The 26,293-nt window shown below is 44.9% G+C and overlaps 1 protein-coding gene across 1 annotated transcript in view; it reads left to right on the top strand.

Moving 5' to 3' along the window:
• Window positions 1–26,293, top strand: part of TCF20 (transcription factor 20) — a 211,144-nt gene that overhangs the window by 3,589 nt on the left and 181,262 nt on the right. The window lies entirely within an intron of this gene.

Raw genomic sequence — 26,293 nt, 5'->3', positions numbered from 1 at the left:
TGGTTATTTATTTGCAGAAAATGGGAGAAAAGTCCTGATTTATTGCCGGAGATGGGGATGGGGAACACACAAAAGTAGTATTTTCTGGTTTTTTTTTTAATTAAAATGATTTATAAACTTATTACTTATTTCACTGGCCACAAACTTGTAAAAAAAATCATAGTGGAGTCTTCTTCAGAACTGGTGTAGCTGGGTTAACAAAGATAATGGGAGAGTCTCCTTGCTGCAGCCCTCTTCCACTGCTCTGGTGATGTAAAGGGGCCTTAAAAGTGGTGGAACAGTCCCCTGAGAATTCTCTCAGTACAGAAGTACTCCTGTTCTTTTCTCAGTACAGAGGCAGCATAGGGCTGATATAGGCAGCTTTCTGCGTTGTCTCTGATGTGCTAGGGGTAGATGTGGGCAGACAGCAGGAATGGCTGATATAATCTGGCTATTCTAGGCGTCGGAGGAGCCCTTAAGGGAGCCATGCAAGGCTGCTATTAGTTCAACTTGCATCGGGGGCCATAATGACCCACAGAGAAGACCAGAATTAGCTTTGACTCCTGTACAGTGCAGATTGTGGCCCATTGACTTTCTACGGGAAAAATCCCTAGATGTCCATTTGTTATGAGAGTTATAAGAGTGACACATACAGCATCAATAATGAACTGTTGGTCACTGCTGGCTTAGCTAGGACTGCTTGACACTGTGATCTAGAGGGGAAAGGTTCTGTATCCCATAAATAGATCTCCCTTTAAGGCAAATTGCAAAACATCTGAAAATGTGTTAGAAGTTTGACTCTTCTCAGTAATAACATCAGAAACAACTTTTTTTAACGTTACCCCCCCCCCCCCCCTCAGAGACTTGGCAAATAAGTCAAAGGAGAATTAATTATTTTTTTGCACAGTTTTAAAACAAAAGAGTTAATTCCACATATACCATTCTGTTAACGAACTGGGATTTTAAGTAGTTTCTTCATTTATTTAAAACAGCTTTGCAGTTCACCTTTAAAATCGCTTCCCACCATATGGCCTAATCATTTCCCTGTGCTACACTTTTTTCTAATTATCAAACCCATTTGCTTTAAAATAGGTGTTTTTAATTTCACAGCCTTGTCGTCTTCTCCTGCTTGATCTTACCCTGAAGCCAGGAGGCTGAGTCTGTGACATCACATTCATTCTCTGTGGCAACAGGCAGTGATTTACTTTTTTCAATTTAATTAAAAAGCAGCTTTCAAATTCTAGGTATCTTATATATTCTGTCACTGGGTGACTGTCCCTTTAAAGGGAGATCGGTCCAGTTTCAGTTGTGACATATTTAGCCTGCTTATCCAGGTGGAGAGAATGGTATTGCCAATCTCAAGAGATCAGAAATCGTGAAATTGGCCCCCAAAATCATGAGATTTAAAAACCCATCAGATCATATTTTTTAATATTCTTTACTCATCTGCCAGTGTGTGTGTGTGTGATAATTTCAAGTTGAAAAGTCAACCTTAAATGCACCACCTCTCCCTGGCTGCTCTGATGGAGGCTCCATTTACCATTTCCTCACCCTTAAGACTGGGGAACTGCCATTCCTTTCCTATTAGTGTCCTGACTCCCTCCCCTCCTAGTTTACCACCCATTTTTAATCAAAGGAAATAAGTAGTTCAAGAACTACTGAGCTAATGAATGCATCATGGTTCACGCTTGCAGATAAAACTTATTTTACTTTTTAGAGTTGATGAGTCACAGATACACATATTAAAGAACTTTAAACTTTATGTCAATCATTCATATAAGCCATAATGTCACAGTAAAACAATATGGAATTGGTTTAGCCTTTTGCAAGAATCAGTCCTTCCCCCTGTACCCCATTCTCCTGTAACTCCTAAATCTGCCTCCTGATTCCCCTCACCCTCCCCATCCACCTTTCAACAGTGTCACTGCTTCTCCTCTCAGTGCCTGTGTCCTGTCCAGCCCCCTGGCCCACAGAGTGGCAGCCATTTGCCTGTGGGCATGACTCCAATCTCACTGGAAACAGTGGGAGGTGGCAGCCGTCTTTATTAAGGGCAGCCTTGTTGCCACATGTATGTAGACTGTAGGGAAATGGCAGCCATCTTGCTGGCATCAGCCCCATTGACGGGTAACAGGGGATGGTGGCCATTTTGAATGAGAGAAGATTTGTGAGTCAGGCAAAAAAACACCCCAAAGTTGCCAGAGCCAGGATAAAATCACAAGAGTTGGCAACACTGAATAAATGAGCAAAGTCACATGACAGGCCAGTCATGTGATGACATCGGATCTTCTGGGGTGGAGATAAGAACAAATTCTGTGTAGAATTGGAGGGGGAGAAGAGATGCTCCAATAGGATGCTCTGGGAGTAGTATCTGCTTGGTAGAGAGCAGGGGGAACTCAAGAAAGAAGCCAAACCCTCAGAAAGGAGGGGCTGGACTCTGCTTGTGGGGGGTGGAAGACTCTTTCATGTTTGTTTTGGATTTGGATATGTTGGAAGGGGTGGACTTGTTTCTTTAATGATTTAGCTGGAGGGCCAAATCACTGCAGCAACCAGTCGAAGCTGGAAGGTCAGGTGATCCAACCTGAGTGAGGAGAAACTGCGTCAGTCGCTAGCCCAAAGCCAGGCCAAGTAGGCAGTCCTGCTATACCCACAAATAAAAATTCTTCTCTCTCACCCTGTTCCTATCCTGTTTGACTCATCCCCTCTGGAAAAACCTAGGAAAAGAGCACCTGATAGCATATCCTGAAGTTCAAGAAATCTGGGGAAGTGCTTGGAGGTGAGTTCTGGTGTCCCAAAAACTTCACTGAAAATGTCAGACTGCCTATTTGAAGTAGGGAGCTGTTGCTCAAGCATGTCTGCTGATCTGTGGTTTTCTTGAGTAATTAATGTGGTTTCTAAGGTAGCCAGGACACAGACCATTCAGGGCTTTTAGGTCAGCCTCAACATCTTAAACTTCACCAGGAGAAGCTACTGTAGATCATGGATAATGGATGTCATTCATGTGCTCCCTGCACAATATCCTGCTTATCAGGTGGGCAGCTGCAGTCTGCACCAGTTGCAGTTCTAAACAGCCTTCAGGGAGTAGTACTGAACTGTAAGATCACTTCAGGATTGGGTAGCAAAAGACCTCTAATTTGGGCACTAATATCTGCAGTTGCTGCAGTGGAAATGTGGAATGGCAGGACAGTTACTTTTGCTATAAGCATTCTCATGTTTGTTGCTTTCTCTGTGTGACAGTCCATCTTTAAGATTTTGCATATCAGAATCCATGGCTTTCAAGTCTTTCTGAGGCCAGGTCTGCATTACAGACTTCTGATGACACAGCTGTGCCACTCAGGGATGTGAAGTGGTATGATCCCTGAGTGACATAACTGTGAGCAGAAGTCCCTAGTTTAGCGACAGCTGTACCAGCAAAGCTGTGCTTTTATCGGCATAGCTTGTTTTGTTCATGGGGGGCTGTTTTGTTCTACTGCTGCAAAGTGCAGCTTTGCTGCTACTACTGCATCCACAGTAGGAGAACTTTGGTGCGATAGTGCAGAGGTTCTCCAACGGTGGGGGTGTGGAATGTATTGGGGGGGGGCGGCACATGAGAAGCTTTAAGAAGAAAAACTTGTGCATGTTCAAAGCTGGGTGGCCAGAGAGTGGCGGCTGCTGGCCAGGCGCCCAGCTCTGAAGGCAGCACCACCACCAGCAGCCTTAGAGAATTAAGGGTGGCAATGCCATACCAACAGAGCCCTGCGCGGATTCAAAAATGTGTATTCACATCTGAACTGTGATCCGCAGACAATTTTTGCAGATATCTGTGGATTTGCAGGGCTCTATGTACCAATCCACCCTTACTTCTCTGCAGCTGCTGGCAGCGGCACTGTTTTCAGAGCTGGGCGCCCAGCCAGCAGCTGCTGCTCTCTGCTCTACTTTCAGAGCTGGGTGGCTGGAGAGAGACAGCTGCTGGCCAGGCGCCCGTGGGAGAGGGGACATAAACTACTACAGATACAAAGAAGGTGAGGCCGCAATCAAGTAAGTTTGAGAACCACTGCTAAAGTGTACCAGTAAAGTGCTCTTAGCATAGATATGGCCCTAGAGTGATATATCTAGGCTGACCAGGTGTCTGGTTTTCGACTGGAAAGTCTGGTTGAAAAAGTGACCTGACAGTGTCTGCTCAGCTCTACTGACCGGACACCCAAAGTCTGGTTACTGCAGGCGGAGAGGCACCGGGTCATCACCGCACCAGCCTGTACTCATCTGGTGCAGCCTCCTACCTGCGCCGGGCAAATGCAGCTCCCAGCCCCGGCACTTCAGGCGAGTCCCTCCTGACCCAGGCAGAGGGGAGTGTGAGAAGAGGGGTGAGAAGAGGGGGAAAGCAGCAACTGACAGAGGGAGGAAGGAAGAGAAGCGAATGGGGGGTGGGAAGAGGTGGGGGAAGAGGTGGGGCAGGGGTGAGGCGGGGCAGGGCCTTGGGGGAAGAGGCGGGGCAGGGGAGGTTCCAGCATTCCTGCTGGACTGTCTGGCATTTAAATATTACAAAGTTGGCAACCCTAGATATATCTGAGTGAGAAATGGATCCCTTCAGATTTAAGCAAGTCACAAAGTGCAAGACTGGAGTGTCCTGGGATTTTGAGTGCTCTAATTTATTTGTACACAGTTTAACACAATAGGGCCCTAATCCTAAATGGATTCTCTGGGCACTACTGTAATGCAAATAATACTTTTTTGGTAGCCAGGGCAGAGGAAGTGTAAAGGGAATGGTGGGGGGCATTGGCAGTAAGAGAGGAGATGGCAAGGTAAGGGAACTTCTGTTAGGGGAGGCAGAAGGGGTAGGCGGAGGATGCTGGAGGTCAGGTGAATTGGTATCAAGCCTGGAAAAACTAGTACTGAACTATCAAAATAGGTGCATCTAGAGGGGACAGTATCACAGCATTGCTGAGTACTCCCCACCCCCTTTTCTGTGGAATTATTTTCCCAAAGAAGACATTTCAAGTGGCTTAATTCTCAAGCTAAGTGGTTGTCTCTTTTGTATTGTCTGTAGTAGGAACTGGACATGGTTTAATCTGCCTTTTCAAACCATGTAACTAATAGATATGTTCTTCTCTGGATTGTACTAATGTGAAAGAAGAGAACTTGGCCCTTAAATTCTATGAAACTTTCAGGAGTCGATATGCTCGGAAAAGTGACTCTAAAACTAGACCATCTTACTCAGCAGAGCTGCTTCCTGTGCATATTCAGAGTCATACATAGGTGCTGACTTTAATGACAGAAGTAGGTTTTTACTCCTGTTAGCCCTGCAGAGCCCATAAAGCTATGACAGAGGGAATTGGATTCTCTTTTGGCTTGTTCATTATCATCAACAAAATTATCAGCAAAATTCCAGTTGCAGAATCTTTAATTCTGGTGATGATGCATACACTGGAATGACCCCAGCTGAGTTTGCAAGGCTGGCAGTTAGATACACTATTTTTTTAAAAACAGTAAACTGAGCAAAATTGATGTAGAAGTCATTGAAAGAGAAACATGAAACCTCAAGATGCCATTTTAGTCACTTAAAGTGCATTATTGCATTTTAAAATGATACACTCAGTTCATGTTCAAATTGTAACACCCCTCATTCTTTATTATGAATGTTATTTGCATACATGTGTGGTCTTTGTGCCACACCTTTGTGCCAAGAGTTCATCTGCTCCTGTTGCTTACCCATACCTGGAGTCAGAAATCCACTCTAGTAACATCAGCCTTAATTTCTGTACAGACTATTTTGTCATCTATAAAATAGGGAAAAATACCTTGCAGGGTTGCTGTGGAGATAAATTGATTGTCTGTAAATTGCTTCTAGGGATAAAGAACAAGAGAAGGAGGGAAATACAGAAAATGGAGGATGTAGTACTATGGATTTTTTTTCTAAATAGTCTATTTTTCCCCTATGAAGAGAGCTGTCTGTTTTTTCTAAGCCTATCAGTGTGAATGTTCACAGGGTAAGAAAAGTTTGTCACCACTAATATGCTGACTGTGAAATGTATTTTTAAGTTTGTAACTATAGCTGGCATTTCTGAGCATAGTTCTGATGGTAGCCATCTTGCTGAAAAACAGTAAAAGTAGTATAGTGGGACACCACTAGCTGGAGAGCCCAATGAGATTATAAAATACTTATGGTTATGATTAAATCACAGGGTGCCACTCGTTTACATTCTCTTTGAGCCTTCAGCCTGCATAACATTTCAACCATATGGTTGCCTTCAGCAATGCCAACAGTAGTTAAACCTTAAAAACAAAAAACTTCACATTTTAATTTTGGTGACAAATTCTTCTCACTGCAGACTTCGCAGGACTAAGCAAATTGAGAGCAGGTTTCCATTCTCTTGCTCTCGCTCGAAAATTAAGTCATGTTAAAGCACAACCTTATTAACCCTGTTAAACATGACTTTTCAGTGTGTGTAGCTCATGTTCTAACATGACTTAATTTTCTAGCGCAGACAAGGCTGCACCGGTCATTGATCTGTGGGGAAACCCCTTAAGCCCTGAGTTTTCTCCTTTGAAAACAAAGGCCTGTTTAAACTAGAGAACTGAACTGTTGGTAATTGAAGCAATGCACAAGTGTAAGTACCAATAATGCTGTGAGTCCACACTAGCCGTGGGGTACAGGTTGATAGCAGTTTTACCCCACATTCACACTACTGCTGTGTTGCTCGGTCTTCTGGGTGCCTCTGCTACAGTTCCTTCTGTAGCCACCTGAAGCAGTAGCTTCTGAAATATTTTGATAGACCGTCTGACAGCCCAGTAGAATTATGGGAGAAGAGGTCAAACTTCCAAAATTTCCCAGGCAATCCCATAAACTCTCAATGATCACCATAAGTTCCTAGCCTCTTTTTCAAAATGGAGGCTAGGGTAAAAGCTTGTCTCTTGCTCCTGTGTTTCTGCTGTAGTGTTTGGAAAGCAGTTGTGAGGCATAGTGGTTGGGTGTTCAGGCAGTACCTGCTGAGACACTGAGACCAACTCTAGAAGTTCATGGTGTTTAGGATGCAACTGTCAAAACCACCGCCAAACTGCCTGAGTAGGTGGCTCTGTGCTGTGCTTGCAACTGATCACCAGGTGGAGTGGTGCTTTTGTGTCTGGACCATGACCACAGCCTGGTGGGACTAGATTGTTCATCCCAGGTCTCAAGAACAGCAAAAGCAGCATTCATTAAGGATGAAGATGACAATTTTGCTGGATCTCTGTGGTGAGCTAGCCCTGAAATGGTAGTGCCAGACTGCAAGGATAAGCTCTCCTTGTCACTGAAAAGCAAGTGGCGATTGCCCTGTGGTGACTGTCTGCCCTGGGTAATTATTGGGCATCAGCATGGGGTTGAGAAGTCCATGGGGGTGCTGTTGTGATAGAGGTTTGCAGGGCAGTATGTATCAGCAGTGAGTCATTGGGTGTGGGGGACAAAATCTAAGTGATTAATGTGCTGGAGCTCACTAAGTGAGTTAAGCAGTGCAGGGGATGTTAATGGATCCCATGTGCACATTTTGTGTCTCCTTTCTTGCCCAGGAGTATGTTAAGAGAAAGGGTACGCCTCAGTGGAGACAAAGGCCTTTCTGAATCATTGGGTGTTCATGGATGTCTGTGTAGGAACGGCAAGCAAAGTAGAACTTTATTCCCACTGAACAGCTCTGATGTTGATGGTATTTCTGTCCTCACTTAACTCTGGCTGAGCCTTTGTAATCCCTTTAGGATGGCTGTATAAACCTCTGCCTGATCAAACGAGACACAGATTAAACCATATACTTGGATGGTGCAGGAAGATGGTTGTTAAGAGTGTGCATTTGGAAGACAGGAACCATGGTGGAGGTGTTTGACCTGCAATGAATGTTCAGTGAATAATTTTTGATTATTTGTATTTGCCTGCTGCATTTTGCATAAAGTGAAAGCAAAGATGATGACGTCAATGAACAGTGAAGTGCTAAGGCAGTGCTAAGACCGGAATTAATTTATGCACATCTGGACAGACAAGTGGTCACACCTGAGGCTGTTAGCACAGGCTTCAATTGCCATGCTGCATAAATTAGAAATGCTCCGTGCACTCACTTTCAAACTGGTGATGGGGAATTGAGTATGGAACAGTGAAATGAATATAACTTGGGATTTGTAGTGTATAGTGAATCACTTCATGCTGTGATGCAGCTGGATTTGTTTTAATGTATGAGACCTAAATTGTCTGTCTTTGTATGGTGAGGAGGTTTATGGAAGAGTGGATTATTGCAGTGCTTTTCTTTTCTGGTGGCAGGATTATGCTTCGGATGACTTTATAAGGGTTTTGTGCGCCAATAGTGAGAGAGATGTTGGAGGAGTGAACTGATGTATTGATATTAAATAATAGTATCACTGATGTGCAAAGTACAAAGAACGTTTGATTTCAACAATAAATTATTTTACATGCTGACAAGCTTACAGGACATGCAAAATATAACATATATAAAATGACAGTTGTACAAGAGCAGAGGCAATATAGATCTTTTCTTAGTAGCACTTGAAGTGCCTTTCATTGGGATGTACATTTTATTGTCCATTCTCTTGCATGTGGGTAGAAGAGTGCTTGGGAAATGATTGTGAGGGAGTTGGGAGTTGGAGGCAGTCCAAGAACTATTGTCCTGATTGATGCCACGGGTATTGGGTAGGTGGAGCAGGTACAGGAGCAGGGACCCACTGCTGGGTCAAAGTCACTTTTTCTTGTGCCTTTTACGTAAACAGATTCTTTTAGAATTTTCTGTCCTCCATTTTGCTTCTCCTTCCTGTTCAAATAGAATCCTGCATAACTTGCTTGTTGTCCTGCCTCTCCATGAGCTTTTCAGTACTGCCTTTCACAGGTGATCCTCATCTTGTGCTCTTTAAACTGGTACAAAGCTCTGAATCCTGGTTTGTGTCTCTATGTATTTCTATGATCCGGTTCTCTTAACTTTTCTTCTTCCTGGACCTCATTGCTGTGGAGTTAGTCTGCATACCTTCCTACCTGTTCTGGAACATCCGTATTGCTGGAATGCACACTACAGTGAAATACAAGAAATCAGAGTGGATCATAGCAATGCTCCATCAATCTCTTGGAATACTCAGACATGCTATAAAAGTAGCAGTTTTAGTTCAGTTTTGAATTCCAGTGCCGACTGTTAAGCCACTCTGTTTGTGGCATAGAAATGCTCAGGACATATTAGAAGTCACAGACATTACAGTAAGAAGATAGGGTGGGGATTACTTTAAGGTGAAAATGGGGCTGATGAAGAGGGAAGGAGAGGACCATGTGGTGGTCACTGCAATAGAGCAACAAAGATGGCTTATTACAAATCCTCGGAAGAACATCTCTTTGTGGAGGCTCCCAGCCAGGGAAGAATTCTTAAGTCTGCTTTGCACTGCTTCAAAGATATGAAATTGGATGAATCTGATTAGCAATGCTTTTCATGGATTAAACAAAAAGTTATTGCAAGCAGATAAAAGCACCATGCTACGAAGGCACCATAGCCAAGCGTATGTGTTGACAGATACAATGTAACATAACTGCCATGGCCATAGAGCCCAGTTTGTAATTTCTTGCAATAGAAACTGCTTCCTTTTAAATTGCAGTTTCTGTTTTACCTTTTAATTTGTCTCCTTCCTGCTTGTCTGCCATTTTGAGTCTGGTCACGTGGCATAGCTCATCCAGCTGGTATGCACGCCCCGCTGGGTGCTTCCACCCTGAATGGAAACAATGGCTCCTGCAGCCAAAAGGAAGGGGAAAGGGATGCCAACTTGAGAATCCCAGTTTGGTTCCCTCATTATTACCAAGAATAGGCAAAGCAGCTGCTGCTCATGCTGTGCTGGCAGAGGGAGGGAGGAATAGTGGGGGGAAGAGAGATGGGTACTGCTGCTCTTGTCCTTTTTAAAAAATGCAATTTAATAAAAAACACTAATTGTGGAGTTTATAGGAACCTGCAAAATTTTCCCCACAGCCTAAAAATCATCCCGGCATCAGTTCATCTCGTAATAAAACCTGTATAGCAGCTGCACAGGGCTTTTCCTGCCATGCTGACCTGGCCACTGCCTCTGCTACCCTGTCCTGCTTGTCTCTCCCCCCACATCCCAAAGAAAGGTCTAGCTCCTCTCCCCTTGGCTGCCTGGTTCGGGGAGTTGCTGTTCCTCTTCCTCTTTATTGAGCCAGGTGGTACTTCCGTGCAATGCTTTAGCACGATGGGCTGGATGGAAAGGTGGGTCTTGAGGATTTGGTTCAGCTCATCATAAAGCTGCGGAAGTCTTCTTGCTCTGACCAGATCATTTGTTGTCCCAGGACCTCCAGTCTTTTCATTTTCTCACAAGACCTTTTGGTGTTCTTGGTGATGCCCATCTCTCCCAGATGATGTTGGTTACTATGAAAAGAGTGCACATCTTAGCTCCATGGTTTGTGCAATGCTGTTTATACACGTGACGGACTTACCGCCAGTTTGACACCTGTGTTGGGGAGTGCAGAAAGCAGATCAGACTGGCCAGCTAAGCAATGACAGATATAGATTGGTAGTGGAAAGTTTGCATCATTGGGGCTATGCCAGCCATCTTCATCCCCACTTTGGTGGAGACTGGCACAGTGAGGGGCAACATGAATCTTGTCCATATGCTCAGGGTTTAGTTGATCGCCATATTTGGGGTCGGGAAGGAATTTTCCTCCAGGGCAGATTGGAAGAGGCCCTGGAGGTTTTTCGCCTTCCTCTGTAGCATGGGGCACAGGTCACTTGCTGGAGGATTCTCTGCTCCTTGAAGTCTTTAAACCACGATTTGAGAACTTCAGTAGCACAGACATAGGTGAGAGGTTTTTCGCAGGGGTGGGTGGGTGAGATTCTGTGGCCTGCGTTGTGCAGGAGGTCAGACTAGATGATCATAATGGTCCCTTCTGATCTGAATATCTATGAAACTATGGTCTTGCTTAAAGCAAATACCAAATACTAAATTCTAATTCTAAATACTACAGATGACAATTTCATAACTCAAAAAGTGTTGCAGCCAGCATGGGGGAATTCTATATTAGGCCTTGTCTTGACAGATAAAGAGGAATTCATCACAGAACTAAAAATTAATGATAGCTTAGGTACAAGTGATCCTGACTTTATCACATTTATTCTGTTTGCACATTATAAAGTCCAAACCAGTACAGTTGGTGCTTTAAAAGGACTAGTTGCACAAAGCTGAAAACAATTATGAGTCAAAGCAGCTGGGAGGAAGAATTTAATCAGAAAAATGTGAATGATAATTGGAAAGCCACAATCAAGGAAGAAGGCCATATTGGTTAAAAACCAACTTGGTTTAGAGGAGAAGTGAAGGCAGAGAAATCTATGGCTAGCACAGTGAAGGACAATAAGGAGTTTTTAAACTATATTTTGAACAAAAAGAATTCTAACAAAGGTGTTGGTCCCTTACTAGATGGAAATGGTAGAATTCTCAAAAATAATGCAGAAGAGGCAGAAGTGCTCAATAAATATTTTTGTTCTGTATTTGGGGAAAAGAACAGATGATGTAGTCATATCAGTCTTTCAATTTCACTAGTATGTCAGGAGGATGTTAAACAGCAGCTACTAAAGTTAGACATTTTAAAATCAGCAGGTCCTGATAAATTGCATCCAAGAGTTTTAAAAGAACTGGCTGAGGAGCTTTCTGGACCGCTAATGTTGATTTTCAGTAAGTCTGGGAACACCATGGAATTTCCAGAAGAATGGAAGAAAGCTAATGTGTCAATATTTATAAAGGGTAAATGGGATGACCGGAGTAATTATTGGCCTGTCAATATGACATTGACCGCAGGCAAGATAATGGAGCGGCTGATACAGGACTCAATTAATAAAGAATTAAAGGAAGGTAATGTAATTAATCAACATTGGTTTATAGAAAGTAGAATGTGCCAAACTCATTTGATATCTTTTTTTTTTAATGAGATTAAGTTTGGTTGATAAAGGCAATAGTGTTAATTTAATATACTTAAACTTCTGTAAGGTGTTTGAGTTGGTACCACATGACACTTTAATCAGCATGGAATACACTCAATGGATTAAAACCTGGCTAACTAGTAGGTCTCAAAATGTATCATTAAATGGGGAATCATTAAATGGGTGTGTTTCTTGTGGGGTCTCACAGATATCAGTTCTTTCCCTTATGCTATTTAACATTTTTATCAGTTATCTGGAAGAAAATATAAAATCATCACTGATAAAGTTTGCAGATGACCCAAAAATTGGGGGAGTGGTGAATAATGAAGAGGACAGGTCACTGATACAGAGCGATCTGAATTGCTTGGTAAGCTGGGTGCAAATAAACGATATGCATTTTAGTACATGTATACATCTAGGAACAAACCATGTAGGCCATTCTTACATGATGGTGGACTCTATCCTCGGGTGCAGTGACTCTGAAAAAGATTTGGGGGTTGTGATCGATAATCAGCTGAACATGAGCTCCCAGTGTGATGCTGTGGCCAAAAGGGCTAATATGATACTTGGATGCTTAAACAGGGGAATCCTGAACAGGAGCAGAGAGGTTATTTCACTCCTGTATTTGGCACTGGTGCTACCACTGCTGGAATATAGTGTCCAGTTCTGGTGTCCACAATTCAAGAAAGCCTTTGATAAATTGGAAAGGGCTCAGAGAAGGGTATAGAAATGATTAAAGGTTCAGAAAACAGGCCTTATAGGGATAAACTCAAGGAGCTCAATCTATTTAGCTTTAAAAAAAAAAAAGTTAGGGGATGACTTGATTACAATCTTAAAGTATCTACATAGGGAACAATATTTAACAATGGGCTCTTCAGTCTAGTAGAGAAAGGTATAACATGATCCAATGGCTGGAAGTTGAAGCTAGACATATTCAGACTGGAAAAAAGGTGTACGTTTTTAACCATGAGGTTAATTAACCATTGAAACAATTTACCAAGGGTTTCTGTAGCTCACGAAAGCTCATGCTCAAATAAATTGGTTAGTCTCTAAGGTGCCACAAGTACTCCTTTTCTCTGTTATTGGACATTTTTAAATGAAGTTTGAATGTTTTTTGAAATCAGCTCTAGGAATTATTTTGGGAAGTTCTATGGCCTGCGTTACACAGGAAATCAGACTAGATGGTTACAATGGTCCATTCTGGCCTTGGGATCCATGAAAAGCTAGTGTAATACAAATGGTGATTGTGATGCCTGCATGTTGCTGGGGGCACTATTGTGTGTGGATGTGAGGCATGTTCCAGGTGTGTTAGGGAACCCACATGCTGGTTAACATGCCAAATCTCACTAGCATAGACCCCTGAAAACTCACCTTTTGGTGAAGGAAAAATTTCAGGAGCCATTTGCAAAAGATATGGGGGGAAAATGAGAAATGTTGAGAAAGGAAAGTACCAGCGCTTCTTAAAAAAGTTACTCCCCCTCAAAAAAGTGCACGTGAGTATTCTTGTAGAGTTTGAAGGGCACCATTAGGCCACCTAGTCTGACTTCATGTATTATACAGGCCATAGACCTTCGCCCAGTTATCCTTGTATTAAGCCCAATAACTCATGTTCGTATAAAACCTGGTAATAAGCACAGGCAGGGTTATTAGTGGAGCCAAGTTTTGCTCAATAAGGTCCCCTGCTTGCCACTCCCTTAAGACTGAGTAGCCCTGATTTAATCCAAATACACTATCTATGTGTCTATGCCTTCACTATTGGGTATTTGAGAAAGGAGAAGGTATTGATAGCAGAGAGAAAAACTGAGAGGTGGAGATTATTGAGGTTCATTGAGCATAGTAAAGACTTCCACCTCCAGCCGCTTTGTACCCCTTTAATGGCTGGTCCGCATAAGAGGCTTAGAAGAGTATTGCTGCTTTCATGTATAGAATTTAGTCCTTTGGCTCAAGTGGTAGAGGTTCATGTTTTTAGTGCTGATGGGCAAGGGTTCAAATCTCGCTGTCCAGCCTAGTGGAGTCAGTTACAGAGGCAGTGTATTTGGGGAGCAAAATCAGTTCTGAGGAAACTAACAGTACACACAGTAGTAATGCACTTTCCCACTAGCACAGTCTGCTGTGAGCCTGTCATACTTGTCCCCCCCAGTACATTAGCTCCACATATAATAGCGCATCAAATTCAAAGTCTTGGTGCTTAGGGTACCTAAAAGATTGCCTAACGTAGCAGGGCAAGGACTGTCGTTGATAACACAATTCCCGGTACAGTAAAGGTCTTCTCTGCAGGAAACACAACTTTCTCGGGTGTTGGGGCCAAGACTGAAGTCTTGCAGGATCTAAGGTCTTGCTGGTCTTATGTGCACTGAAATCTCAAAAGCTGTGAATTAAACTGATTTAGATATTTTAGTGCAAGTCTGCGTATGGACACTCTCCTTTCAGAACAAAGGTTGCTACTAACCGTATCTGTTCAAGTTTGTCTGTAGAGCAGGCCTAAGAACTCCTACAGACATCACTGCAGAGTTCAGGAAGGGGCTCAGAGACCATGGTGATAGATGCAGTATAAGAACTGGAATGGAATTAGCTAGGCTGGGAGAATGGGAAGATGGTGGCTTTCACCTTTAAATCACAGATTGCCAGCCAAGCAGTGAACTGAAATGGCTTTGCAGTCTCATTCCGTTTCCTAGTGCATAGATATATCATTTGGTACCCTGGTTGGCAGTTTCAGCAGAGAGGTTGTAGAGACAGAACACCTATCCTTTTCCTAGAAGTGGGGTGGACTTTCAAGGTCAGGAGTGAGGTTTGAGGAGGGTGCAAGAAATCAGTATCTCTCAAACCTCACTCGTTTTAGTCCCAAAGTTCCCTGTGTCCTACACAGTTTTGGTATCCCTTTGCTTCTTTTTTGAATATTATTTGCATCAGAAAGGCTCTTGAAACTGAGTTTCTTGAGAGAATTCACTAGGGAAGGAACTCCTGACAGCAGTTTCAATTTCCTGCATGAAAAATTGTGTCCCCCTTGTTTTGGGTCTTTGTCACGCATTTCAGCCCTGGCAGGCTGAGAGGTACAGGGGAAGAATGTGTGTGTTATGAGCTGCTGTTGCCTGTGCATCTCTTCTTGGAGTAAGTGGAGGCCTTAAGTCTCCAGGGGATGCCAATCTGGAATCTTTCACCTGTGCTAAATACACAGAAATAATATAAAAAAATAACACAAAGGTGTCTCATTGTAATGATAACTGCAGAGCTATGCACTCATTTTCCTCATGTAGGACACTTCTACAAGCATCAGTCAGATATTTAGAGCTTTCTAACTGTTTGCAAGTGTTAAGGGAGAACTGAGTTCCTTTCTGGCATGTAACAAGCGTCTGTGTTTGTGTCCCAAATGTTCCTACAGTTCCCTAGCTGCGTGCAGCTTTCTCCAAAACTAAACTTTATTTCCTTGTTTCTCTCCTTGCTTCCCCTCCCATGAAGGTAGGTGACAGGGTAGTTTTGGTTTGTACACATCACTACCCTTTCGCAGAACAGCTCTTGCACAGTTGGAAGGGAAGGTGGATTGGAATTGAAGAGGAGAGAGAACACTCCTTAATCAAAATGAAAATGGGACCCTAGGAACAAGGCTGAAGAGCAGGATAAGTGTAGGGCCTTGTCTACCCTAGAGAATGGAACAAGTTGTATTGTACCAGTTTAAGCACTCTAGCCATGCTGAATCATGCTGTTTAGCTCTTGCAGATTTGCACTATGTCCACACTAGCACTGTCCTACACCATTTCAGTTGCACCACCTTCTGGGTAACTCTCCCACAGTTCCTGGAACAGCGCCCAAAAGCGTGCTGCATTCTGGGAGATTTTGAAAGGCCACCCGTGAACTGTGGGAGAGCTAGTTGAAGATTTCAACTAGTCTGCATCCACACAGGTGTTGAAGTGGTTCAGAGTCAAATTAGTATTTGGCCTTACTGAAGCACAGTTTACTCCAAACTGTATTTAGTAAGCATGTAAGCTGTTTGGAGTGCTTTTGTGTGTGCGTGTCAGCTATGTTACAATTGTTCTAGGGAGAGTAAATGGTATCTATATCCACTAAAGAAACTCTCTGTGTTATGGCTAAAGAGAGAGTCCTCTAGAACAGTGGTTCTCAACCAGGGGTATGTGTACCCCTGGGGATATGCAGAAGTCTTCCAGGAGTACTCAGTTCATCTAGATCAGCATTGCTCAGCCTGGGGTTTGCAGCCCCCGGGGGCATCACAGGACCAGTTTAGCAGGGTCACAAGTGCAAGGCCGGCATTAGGAGGTGGCAAACAGGGCAACTGCTCAAGGCCCAATGCCACAGGGGCCCCTGTGAAGCTAAGTTACATGCTTCTGGGCTTGGGCTTCAGTCCCACCACATGTGGTTGAGGCTCCAGAACAGGCTCATATCTCACACTGAAATACGAGTACAATCTTTACATTCCAACCTAAGTTCCCTGTAAGCTGCGCGGCCACACAGCAGCTTATTTAGCGCCACGCAGGTGCTCAGGGAACCCGCCCAGCTGGCCTGTCGCAGCCTGGGGGGGGAGCGCCCCTCCCCAGGCCCCAACCTGCTGTGGGAGGGGGGTGCCATAGGTGCCAACTTTCCCTCTAGCCGGGGGTGCTTGACCCCCCCCTCAGTCCCCACCTTGCCTCTTCCCATCCTGCCTCTTCCCTGCCTCCTTCCCAGAGCATGCCCTGTCCCCGCTCCTCTCGGAGCTTCCTACACGCTGCGAAACAGCTGTTCGTGGTGGGCGGGAGGCGCTGAGCGGGAGGGGGAGGAGTTGGTCAGCAGGGCCGCAGGCCATGAGAGGTGCTGAGGGGGGTGGGGGGAGCTTGACTGCTGGTGGGTGCTGCTGAGCAGCACCCACAAATTTTTCTCTGGGGGTGCTCCAGCCCTGGAGCACCCATGGAGTCGGGGACTATGGGGGTGCCCCAACTCCAACTCAGCCCCGGGCCTGCCAGGGGAGGGGTGGCTTGAATCCAGCCTCGGCCTGGATCAGCCGTGGCCGAGGCACCCCTCCCATCCCCTGGCCCCAACCCAGCCCCAGCCCAGACCTGCTGCGGCCAGGGGAGAGGCACCTATCCTACAGCCCCAGCCATGGAGCTGCTGCGGTGGGAAGAGGCACCTCTCCTACGGCCCCAGCCATGGAGCTGCTGCGGTGGGAAGAGGCACCTCTCCCCCTGAGGCCAGGTGCTGCTGTCAGGAGCGAGAGCTGGGGGGAGTCCTCTCTCCCCACTGTAGCCCCAGAGCACCCTCCTGCACTCCAAACCCCTCATCCCCGACCCCACCCCAGAGCCTGCACCCCCATCCAGAGCCCTCACCCTGTTCATCTCAACCCTCTGCCCCAGCCCTGAGCCAGTCATCCCCGGCCCCACCCCAGAGCCTGCACCTCCAGCCAGAGCCCTCACCCGCTGCACGCCAACCCTCTGCCCCAGCCCTGAGCCCCCTTCTATACTTCGAATCCCTCAGCCCCACCCTAACCACATGAATTTTGTTATGTGCACCAATATGAAGGTGATGTGTCATGCCTCACCTCCATATTGGTGCACATAACAAAATTCATTCTGCACATGTGTGGGAAAAATTAGAGGGAACACTGATTCCAACCAATTTATTTTATATGATAAAAAGGAGAAAGTCAGCAGTTTTTCAATAACAGTGTGGCTGTGACACTTTTGTATTTTTATGTCTGATTTTTGTAAGCAAGTAGTTTTTAAGTGAGGTGAAACTTGGGGTACACAAGACAAATCAGATTCCTGAAAGGGGTATAGTAGGCTGGAAAGGCTCAGAGCCACTGCTCTAGAATCATTATGGAAAAACTAGATTCTGTTGTGGAGCTGTTTTTAAACACAGTGATGAGCAAAACTAGTTTGGCCTGAAAATTGCCAATTTTACTCAGAAGGATAAACAGAATTTTTCTGCACACTTTGAAGAAAAGCAGTCAAATTGTTTGAGTTACAGGTCACTACAAATTATCCTCATTAGAGATTTGAAATTTTGTAAAATGCTTTTGTGTTGCTCTATCTCAAATACAGCATGTTACCACCTCTCCAAACTGTCCATATGGCTGAATGTCCTTGAAAACCTATACATACATTTGAGAAACCAAGTGGTAATTAAGCTCAGTAAAGATTGTTGCATCTAATTGTAATGGTTAAAGTGTGTATTTGAGCTGTTTGCCCTCTGGTAGCCAGTTACAGGGTAGAAAGAACATAGCATCCTCAAAGCTTCAGATCCTGGAGATAAAGGACCAGGGTCTTAGTCCTGGTCAGTGGCGCTGGAACAGTTTTAGAGTAGGGGTGCTGAGCTGTGCCCCCCCTTACCATGTCCGTGCCCCTCACTTCCACCTAGAGCTGGGGCCGGGAGTACGGCTGAGACTGTGAGGGTGAAGGTGGGCTGTATGGCACCATAGTAAAAACTGAAAAATGTTTCATGACCATTTTATTAGATTTAACTCTGTTGGTGTTTTATAAGACAGGGATCTATAAAAGCTACGTAGAGGTTGAGTTGAATCTAGAAGTCGCTGTTGTAGATTTTTAAGAATCAAGTCTGTGTACTTTTTCAGTTGTCTTAACAAACACTTCTTGTCCTCTTCACTTAAGGATTCAATATAAATGCCTTCATTAGTCAACTTCTGGACTGAAGTCTTTGCTTCTTCCAGTACTTTTTCAATGGATAGTTCTCCGATTGATCCAAATGTAGCTTCTATTGCTGGACAAAGATCTACTACTGTTGTAGCAGATGCCTGGATGGCATTGTTTAATGACCCAAGTGGTTTCAACAGTAGACTTCAGAGAGAGAATGGCAGTAGTCTTCTCTGAATGTAGTAGCAAAAGTAATCCACCAGCCTCACTACTTAGATCCATCCCATCTTGGTAGATACTTTCCAAAGCCAGTAATAACGGCTGGAGTAATTTTAAGACAACAGCCAAGGATCGCTCATGAGAAAGCCAGAGGGTTTTCCCAGGTTGGACTAATTTGAACTTCAGTCCCAGTGTATCTTCTATATTTTCCAAGATATTCAGTCTTTTTAGACTCTTGCTGAAAAAAGAATATAATGAAGACATTGAATTTATAGCTTTTTTAATGTCTTTTGAAGATTCTGCAGCTCATACTAGTGCTAGTTGGAGTAGATGGCCTCTGCAGTGTGTATAGGAGAGATTAGGGTTACACTTTTCTCTGAGCAAAGCTTGTACTCCACCACATCTTCCAGAGAAGTTTGCAGCTCCATCAAATGCACAAGCAGCCATCTGTTTGGGGTCCAATTGTCAAGCATTTAACTCTAAGATGTGGGTTGTCACAGATGCAGCTGATGTGTCTTCTATAACTTGAACATCTAGAAATGCATCTGTTGGCCTACCCCTGACATCAAGATAATGTACACAATGACTTATACTTGATGCCCATTTGCATTGGTGCATTCATCAGCCCTGTATGCAAATTTTTTGAATGTGGTAAGAGAGTTCTTCACTTTTTCAACTGTTGAGTCTTTCACTGTTGCACTGCATGCTTCTAGCCAGTCAGTTGAGTTCCCTGCAGAAAGACAGTGAGCATTTGCTGGTCTTGTTCGGAACCAGTGTTCAACTTCAGGATGAACAAGTGACAATGCGCTTAACGCTGGCCTCCAGTTTGTTGTGTGTGGTATCTCTTGCTTAAATAGAAAGTAGGATGCCACAGCCATGTTTTTTCGCATGAACTTTGTTGTGTCTCCAGCATTCTTAACAGCCTCATACTAAGACTTCTAAAATTGGCTTTGAAAGTGGGCTTATAAGGCTTTCTGCATGTTGATGCACTCCAGAGGTCTGGTGTTTTGCAGCCTTTTCATGTAGTTTGTCAGCATTGGCTTTGCTGATCGGTTTGACAAACTAAGCTCCTCCACTTTTACCAATTATAGCATTGGGAAGCTTTTCTTCTTCGTAAGCTTTTTTGCAAGAGGTGCACCAGTAGCCATCTTTTGTAACTTCAATAAATGGGAACACTTTGACCGACAAACATCAGGAAATGCCTTTAGGTTTTGGAGACACTGTTTCTTCAGTAGGTAGCTGTATTTGTGCTTCGGGCTGGTCAGATGAAGATATACCACTTGAACCTTCAGATGACATGTTGAGATATTCTTGGTTCTTGATGTGTTCTTCACCTTGGTTAGTTTTTGAGGCCTTTGAGTGGAAAAATTATTGCATTGTTTTTTGTCTTTTCATTTTCACTTTGACCTGCAACATATAAAAGAGATATGAATAAAGTCAATGTTTTGTTAGGATAATGGAAATTTAACATAAGGATAATGCAAGTTACACCAAAACACATAACAGGTCTAGATTTCTAAAAAAATATAATTTAAAAAAAAATGTATTTAATTTAAATTGACTTTTGAAAAGTGAGCCATCATGGGATAGGAGGGAAGTCCTCTCAAGGATCAGTAACGGGTTAAAAGGTGGGAAACAAAGGGTAGGAATAAATTATCAGTTTTCAGAATGGAGAGAGATAAATAGTGGTATCCCTGGGGGATCGGGACTGGGATCATTACTGTTCAGTATATTCATAAATGATCTGGAAAAATGGGTAAACAGTGAGGTAGCAAAATTTGCAGATGATACAAAAGTACCCAAGAGAGTTGAGTCCCAGGCAGACTGTGAAGAGTTACAAAGGGATCTCACAAAACTGGGTGACTGGGCAACAAAATGGCAGATGAAATTCAATGTTGATAAATGCAAAGCAATTCACATTGGAAAACAGTCTCAACTATACATACAAAATGATGGAGTCTGAATTAGCTGTCAACACTCAAGAAAAATCATGGAGTCATTGTGGATAGTTCTCTGAAAACATCGACTCAATGTGTAGCAGCAGTCAAAAAGCAAAAAGAAAGGGATAGATAACAACAAGACAGAAAATATCATATTGCCTCTATATAAATCCATGGTATGTGTACACCTTGAATACTGTGTGCAGATCTGGTCACCCCTTCCCAAAAATATATATTGGAATTGGAAAAGGTACAGAGATGGGCAACTAAAATTATTAGGGGTATGAAACAGGAGGAGAGATTAAAATGACTGGGAATTTTCAGCTTAGAAAAGAGACGACTGAGGGGGATATGATAGAGGTCTATAAAATCTTGACTGGTGTGAGGAAAGTGAATAAGGAAATGTTATTTAATCCTTCACATAACACAAGAACTAGCAGTCACCCAATGAAATTAATAGGCAGCAGGTTTTAAAAAAACAAAAGGACGTACTTCTTCACACAACCTAAAGTCAACCCGTGGAACTCTTTGCCAGGGGATGCTGTGAAGACCAAAAGTATAACAGGATTAAAAAAAGAACTAGATAAATTCCTGGAGAATAGGTCCATCAATGGCTATTAGCCAGGATGGGGGGGAGGGATGCAACACCATGCCCTGAGTGTCCCTAGCCTGTTTGCCAGAAGCTGGGAATGGGCAACAGGGGATGGATCACTTGATGATTACTTGTTCTGTTCATTCCCTCTGAAGCACCTGGCCTTGACCACTGTCGGAAGACAGGATACTGGGCTATATGGACCATTGGTCTGAGCCAGTGTGACCATTCTTATTTAAAAATTAATTATAATGATAAAAATGTTTAGTACAGAAACTCTCCAACATAATGACCTCTCAAGATAGCAACGATGTGAGATAACAACTTTGGCAAATAATGCATTTAAAAAATCTTGGCCTGCTAGGAAACATATTTAGACTAGTATACCCCTTATATCCATTCCCAGTCACAAATCTAGCATTCTGGAGCAAAGTCACTAAAATATAGTCCAACAAATAAATGTTTATATAACGTGCCCCTCACTTTTCCCTCCATCGCACCCCACTCACTGGTGTTGTCCTTGGTCAGTGGAGACTCGGAGTTCAGAAGTGCTTTTACATGAGTACACCTCCCAGGTGGGGGGCAAGAAGGCACCTTGCTCATTCCTCCAGCTGCTCACTGTTCGCTCAGTCCACTGTTGTTTGTTGTGCCACCATTCACTCCACTTCTCTGTTGCCAATGGCCCTGCGCCATCACCTTCTGCTGCCACTGTGACCTCTGCGAGTTGGTCTCTTGAGGTTCCACCCAGCTCTCAGTGATTTCAGCTGACCTCTCAGTGGGGGAACCTCACTGCTAGTGCAGACTGGGCCGTCTCTTCCACAGAAACACTGTCCCACAGCAGGTCTAAGCACTTAGACCTGATCATCAGTGATTTCAGCTGCAGTGGTCACTTAACAGAACAAAAGACTATCTATGGAGCCTAATCAGCTCTGTCTATAACAGTGGAGTGGGACAGGTGGGGCCACCCTCTCTCTTGATGCCCTCGATCAGCACAGGCTAAGTACAGTTCTACTGCCCTTTACTCCTACAATAAGAACAACAACATTTCATTCCCCACCTCTGCCCCCGCATTCAAGTGATTTGTAACCCAACCCCAAAATCTATCACTTGGGCAACATAGCTCTGTTTGCTGGATACCTAGGTAGATTAGGTGTGACTGTAAATACAATCTGGTCCTGAAGCCTTTACCCTGGCTGTCAGGGAGAGCTCATTTAGACTTTGCTTACAAATCATAATTTGAAATTATTAGGTTGGCCAACATCACTGAAATGAATGCACTGACATGGTCATAAAAAACAACTGTATAAGGAAGCTAGTCCATGTTCATACTTTTCAAATCTATTATACTTTTTCAGATACACTTATTTTATGATACACTGTATATGCTTTTAAAGCATGTATTAATGTTTCAATTTCAATTCACATTTCCAAACAGTTCACTAAATTGGCATGTAACTAGTTCACAAAACTGGGGGGGAGGGGTGTTGGGGAAATTCGGAGGGAGGGTGTAGGGAAATCACAGGCTGGGACCCTAGGCCAGCAGTGGAGCCCCCGGGCGTGGGGCCAGCAACCTGGACCAGTGGCTGGGACCCTGTGCAAAACCTGGTGGTGCTGCAGCACCCCGTGCACCTCTAGTTCCTGTGCCTATGGTCCTGGCTTTGCAGATTTGTGTGCTTCGTCTAGTATGTAGGTGTACGTGCAGCAACGGAGTTGTTGTAGACTGGCACTGATTTCTTCTGCAAAGTAAGGAGAAAATGGAAGAAGCTGAACTGCAGGACATTTTTTAAAACGTTACTCTAAATATGGAACTATTCAGTAGATTGCAAACATAATTCTTTTATAAGAGTCTATGCTCTCCCTTTGTAATTTTGAACATAGAAAGTATTGTGGTTATTTTATGGGTACATTGGAACTTTTTCTTGGAAAGTCTGAAGGTAATTGTTCAAACCATTTTAAAGTTGTGGATGCTTTAAAATGACACTTTCAGTGCCCACCATTTTGGGACCTTCGTTGCTTGTCAAATTTGAAACTTTTGTATGCTCTTTGGGGACGGTACTGTCATTATTATGGGTTTGTGCAGCACCTAGCAGAATGGTGCTGGTTGAGGCCTTGAGGGCCTAGGCTAATATTAAAACAAACCTGAATCTTGTAGTTTGCTACAGCAGTGGGTGTTTTATGGATACCCCGATGGGAACTTAATCAAATCTGTGCAGGGCAAGGAGAAGCAGAGGAGAAATCAGAACAATGCAGATCACTCCTCAATTCTACAGGGCAGGAGACCCTGTGGATCCAGAGAACAAGTGACGCTCCAGAGCTCAGAAGACTAAGGAGGGGAAACCAGGACTGTGCAGAGCTCTGCAGGGTGGTATGAGCTAGGGGCAGCCACAAGCCCTTCAAAGCTCCTTACGTCCAAGTTTCAAGGGCAGGTGTAGGGAACTGAGGATCTCGTGCAGTTCTCATTTTTAAAAACACAGAGAAATTAGAGAAATCTTCACTAGTTCTAGGTTGCTGCTAACTACACATTCCAAGGACTTGCACAGTTAAAAACCTCACACCAACCTCTACTTCAGTTAAAAGGATAGAAACAAACAGTTAAGGTGAAGTAGATAAATGTTCAAATACTCTCCGTTTATACAAGCTCTTAAAATGTAAGAATTTGGAATCACTGTGGCCCCATATCTCTGGCCATTTTCAGCCTACAGATCAAATTCTTACACCCCCGATGTCAGATATGTTGTGATGGTTTTTAACTATGAACTAACTGATGTAAGTTAAGGCTATTACTGTGCATGTAAAGCTTTGTGTAAACACACAAGCTGTACTGGTATAGTTACAGTGGTACAACCCCCACCCCCCACTGTGGATGCAGTTATACAGGAATAAATGTGTATTTATACCAGTTACAGCTTATTCCAATATGGGAAGAGGTGTAAACTGTACCAGTATAAGGCACTTAGGGTAGGGTTGCCAACTTTGTAATTGCACAAAACCGAACACCGTAGTTCCCCCCCCTTCCCTGAGGCCCCACCCCCTGCTCACTACAGGGGGGCTCACTCTCCCCCATCCGCACTCGCTGTCCCTGGGCTGGGGCAGGGGGTTTGGGCGTGGGAGGGGGTGAGGGCTCTGTATGGGAGTGTGGGCTCTGGGGTGGGGCCAGAAATGGGGGGTGCAGGGTGAGGGAGGGGGCTTTGGGCTGGGGCAGGGAGTTGGGGTGCAGGAGGGGGTGAGGGCTCCGGCTGTGGGTGTGGGCTCTGGGGTGGGTCTGGGGATGAGGAATTTGGGGTGCAGGAGGGGGCTCCAGGCTGGGGGTGGGACTGAGGGATTTGGAATGTGGGAGGGGGCTGTGGGTTGAGGCAGGGGGTTGGAGTGTGGGAGGGGGTGAGGGCTCTGGGGTGGGGCTGGGGATGAAGGGTGCAGGGTGTGGGAGGGGGCTCTGGGCTGGGGCAGGGGGTTGGAGTGCAGGGGGGGTGAGGGCTCTGGGCTGGGGGTGCGGGCTCTGGGGTGCAGGAAGGGGCTCTGGGTTTGGGGGGCTGGGGGTTGGGGTGCAGGTACACTGGGGGATACAAGCTCTGGACTGAGGGTGCAGGCTCTGGGCTGGGGCTGAGGGATTTGGGATGCAGGAGGGGGCTCTGGGTTTGGGAGGGCTAGGGCAGGGGATTGGGGCTCAGGGTTGGGGTGTTGGCTTACCTCGGGTGGCTCCTGGTCAGCAGCGCAGTGGGGCTAAGGCAGGTTGCCTGCCTGTCCTGGCTCCATGTCGCGCCCCGGAAGCAGCCAGCAGGTCCGGCTTTTAGGTGAGTGGGGGGGGAAGCAGGAGGGTTCATGGCGCGCACTGCTCTTGCCCACAGCACCACCCTCCCAGCTCTGATTGGCCAGGAGCCGGTGTTCGGGCAGCGTGCGGAGCCCCATGGCCCCCCCGCCTGGAAGCCAGAGCTGTGGGCTGCTTCTGGGGCGCAGTGCGGTGCCCCAGGACAGGTGGGGACTAGCCTGCCTTAGCACCACTGACCGGACTTTTAACGGCTCGGTCGGCAGTGCTGACCGGAGTCGACAGGGTCCCTTTTCGACCGGGTGTTCTGGTCAAAAACCAGACACCTGGTCACCCTAACCTAGGGGTAGTACAAAAATCACCCTCTTAATTAAGAGTTATACCAGCACAAAAACTGTAAGCAGACCAGGCCTAAGATTTTGTTTTCTGTTAATAAAATTAGGGCTGGGAGAAAGAACTACTTTACTGGATCATATCGACCCTCACCCTATTCAGTGCCCTGCACTATGTTCTTCACTGCTTAGTTCAGCTTTTTAAAGGAATCAAGGGTTGGGGCTTTTGCCTTTTCCCTTAGGAGACTCTACCACAGTCTAATTGACTTCACTGGCAGGAAGCATTTCCTGATGATATGCTTTAATTTTGGGTGTCAAACTCTTGGCCCATGTGATGACCTCTCTGTCTGAGCCTGCATCAGTACAAGCATCTTCTCCTACAGTAGCTGTTCAGAATTTCCCTCCTTTGGCATCTGAATCTGAGTCCTTCCCATATTGTCAAATATTGCTTAGGGCACGAACAAGGCTCCTTTGGCATCTGCTGGATGCCTATTTCAACTGCAGGTAGCTGGCTCTATGCTTCAATCCCGCTGAGCTTAGTGCAGCTCCAAGAAGCAGTTGCAGGGGTACAGAGCTGGGAGGTGGCTGCCTGCACTAAGGACCTGAGTTAGCAGTCCTGGGGCACTGGTTACATAGGATTGGATTGTAAAACCTGGGCCTGTTGGCAGGGAAGCAAGTCTGAACCAATGCAGTGTTGTCTTTTTGGCTATGTCTGTACTAAAAATACAACCAAGTGAGAGGAATCTGCTATCACACAGTAGTCCCCTGACCTTGTTACAGCACGGTTACCACTTGTGGTGTGGACAAGAGCTAAGCATGTCCCTAGAGTCAGGCTAAAACTGGGTTCTCAGTTCCCTTTAAGTCACTGGTATTGTGGGCTGTGTTCCAGGCACAATGACATCTGAATCTGAGAGGGTTGGGAGGGCAAACCAGGAACTCTGTGTCTGAGCGGCTGTGGAAGAGGCAGGCAGGCAGCTCAGCAGTAAAGAT

This window comes from Caretta caretta, chromosome 1 (genome assembly GCF_965140235.1).
Source record: "Caretta caretta isolate rCarCar2 chromosome 1, rCarCar1.hap1, whole genome shotgun sequence".
Lineage (NCBI taxonomy): Eukaryota > Metazoa > Chordata > Testudines > Cheloniidae > Caretta > Caretta caretta.
The sequence above is the reverse complement of the archived record's forward strand: the minus strand, read 5'-3'. Positions and strand labels throughout refer to the sequence as shown.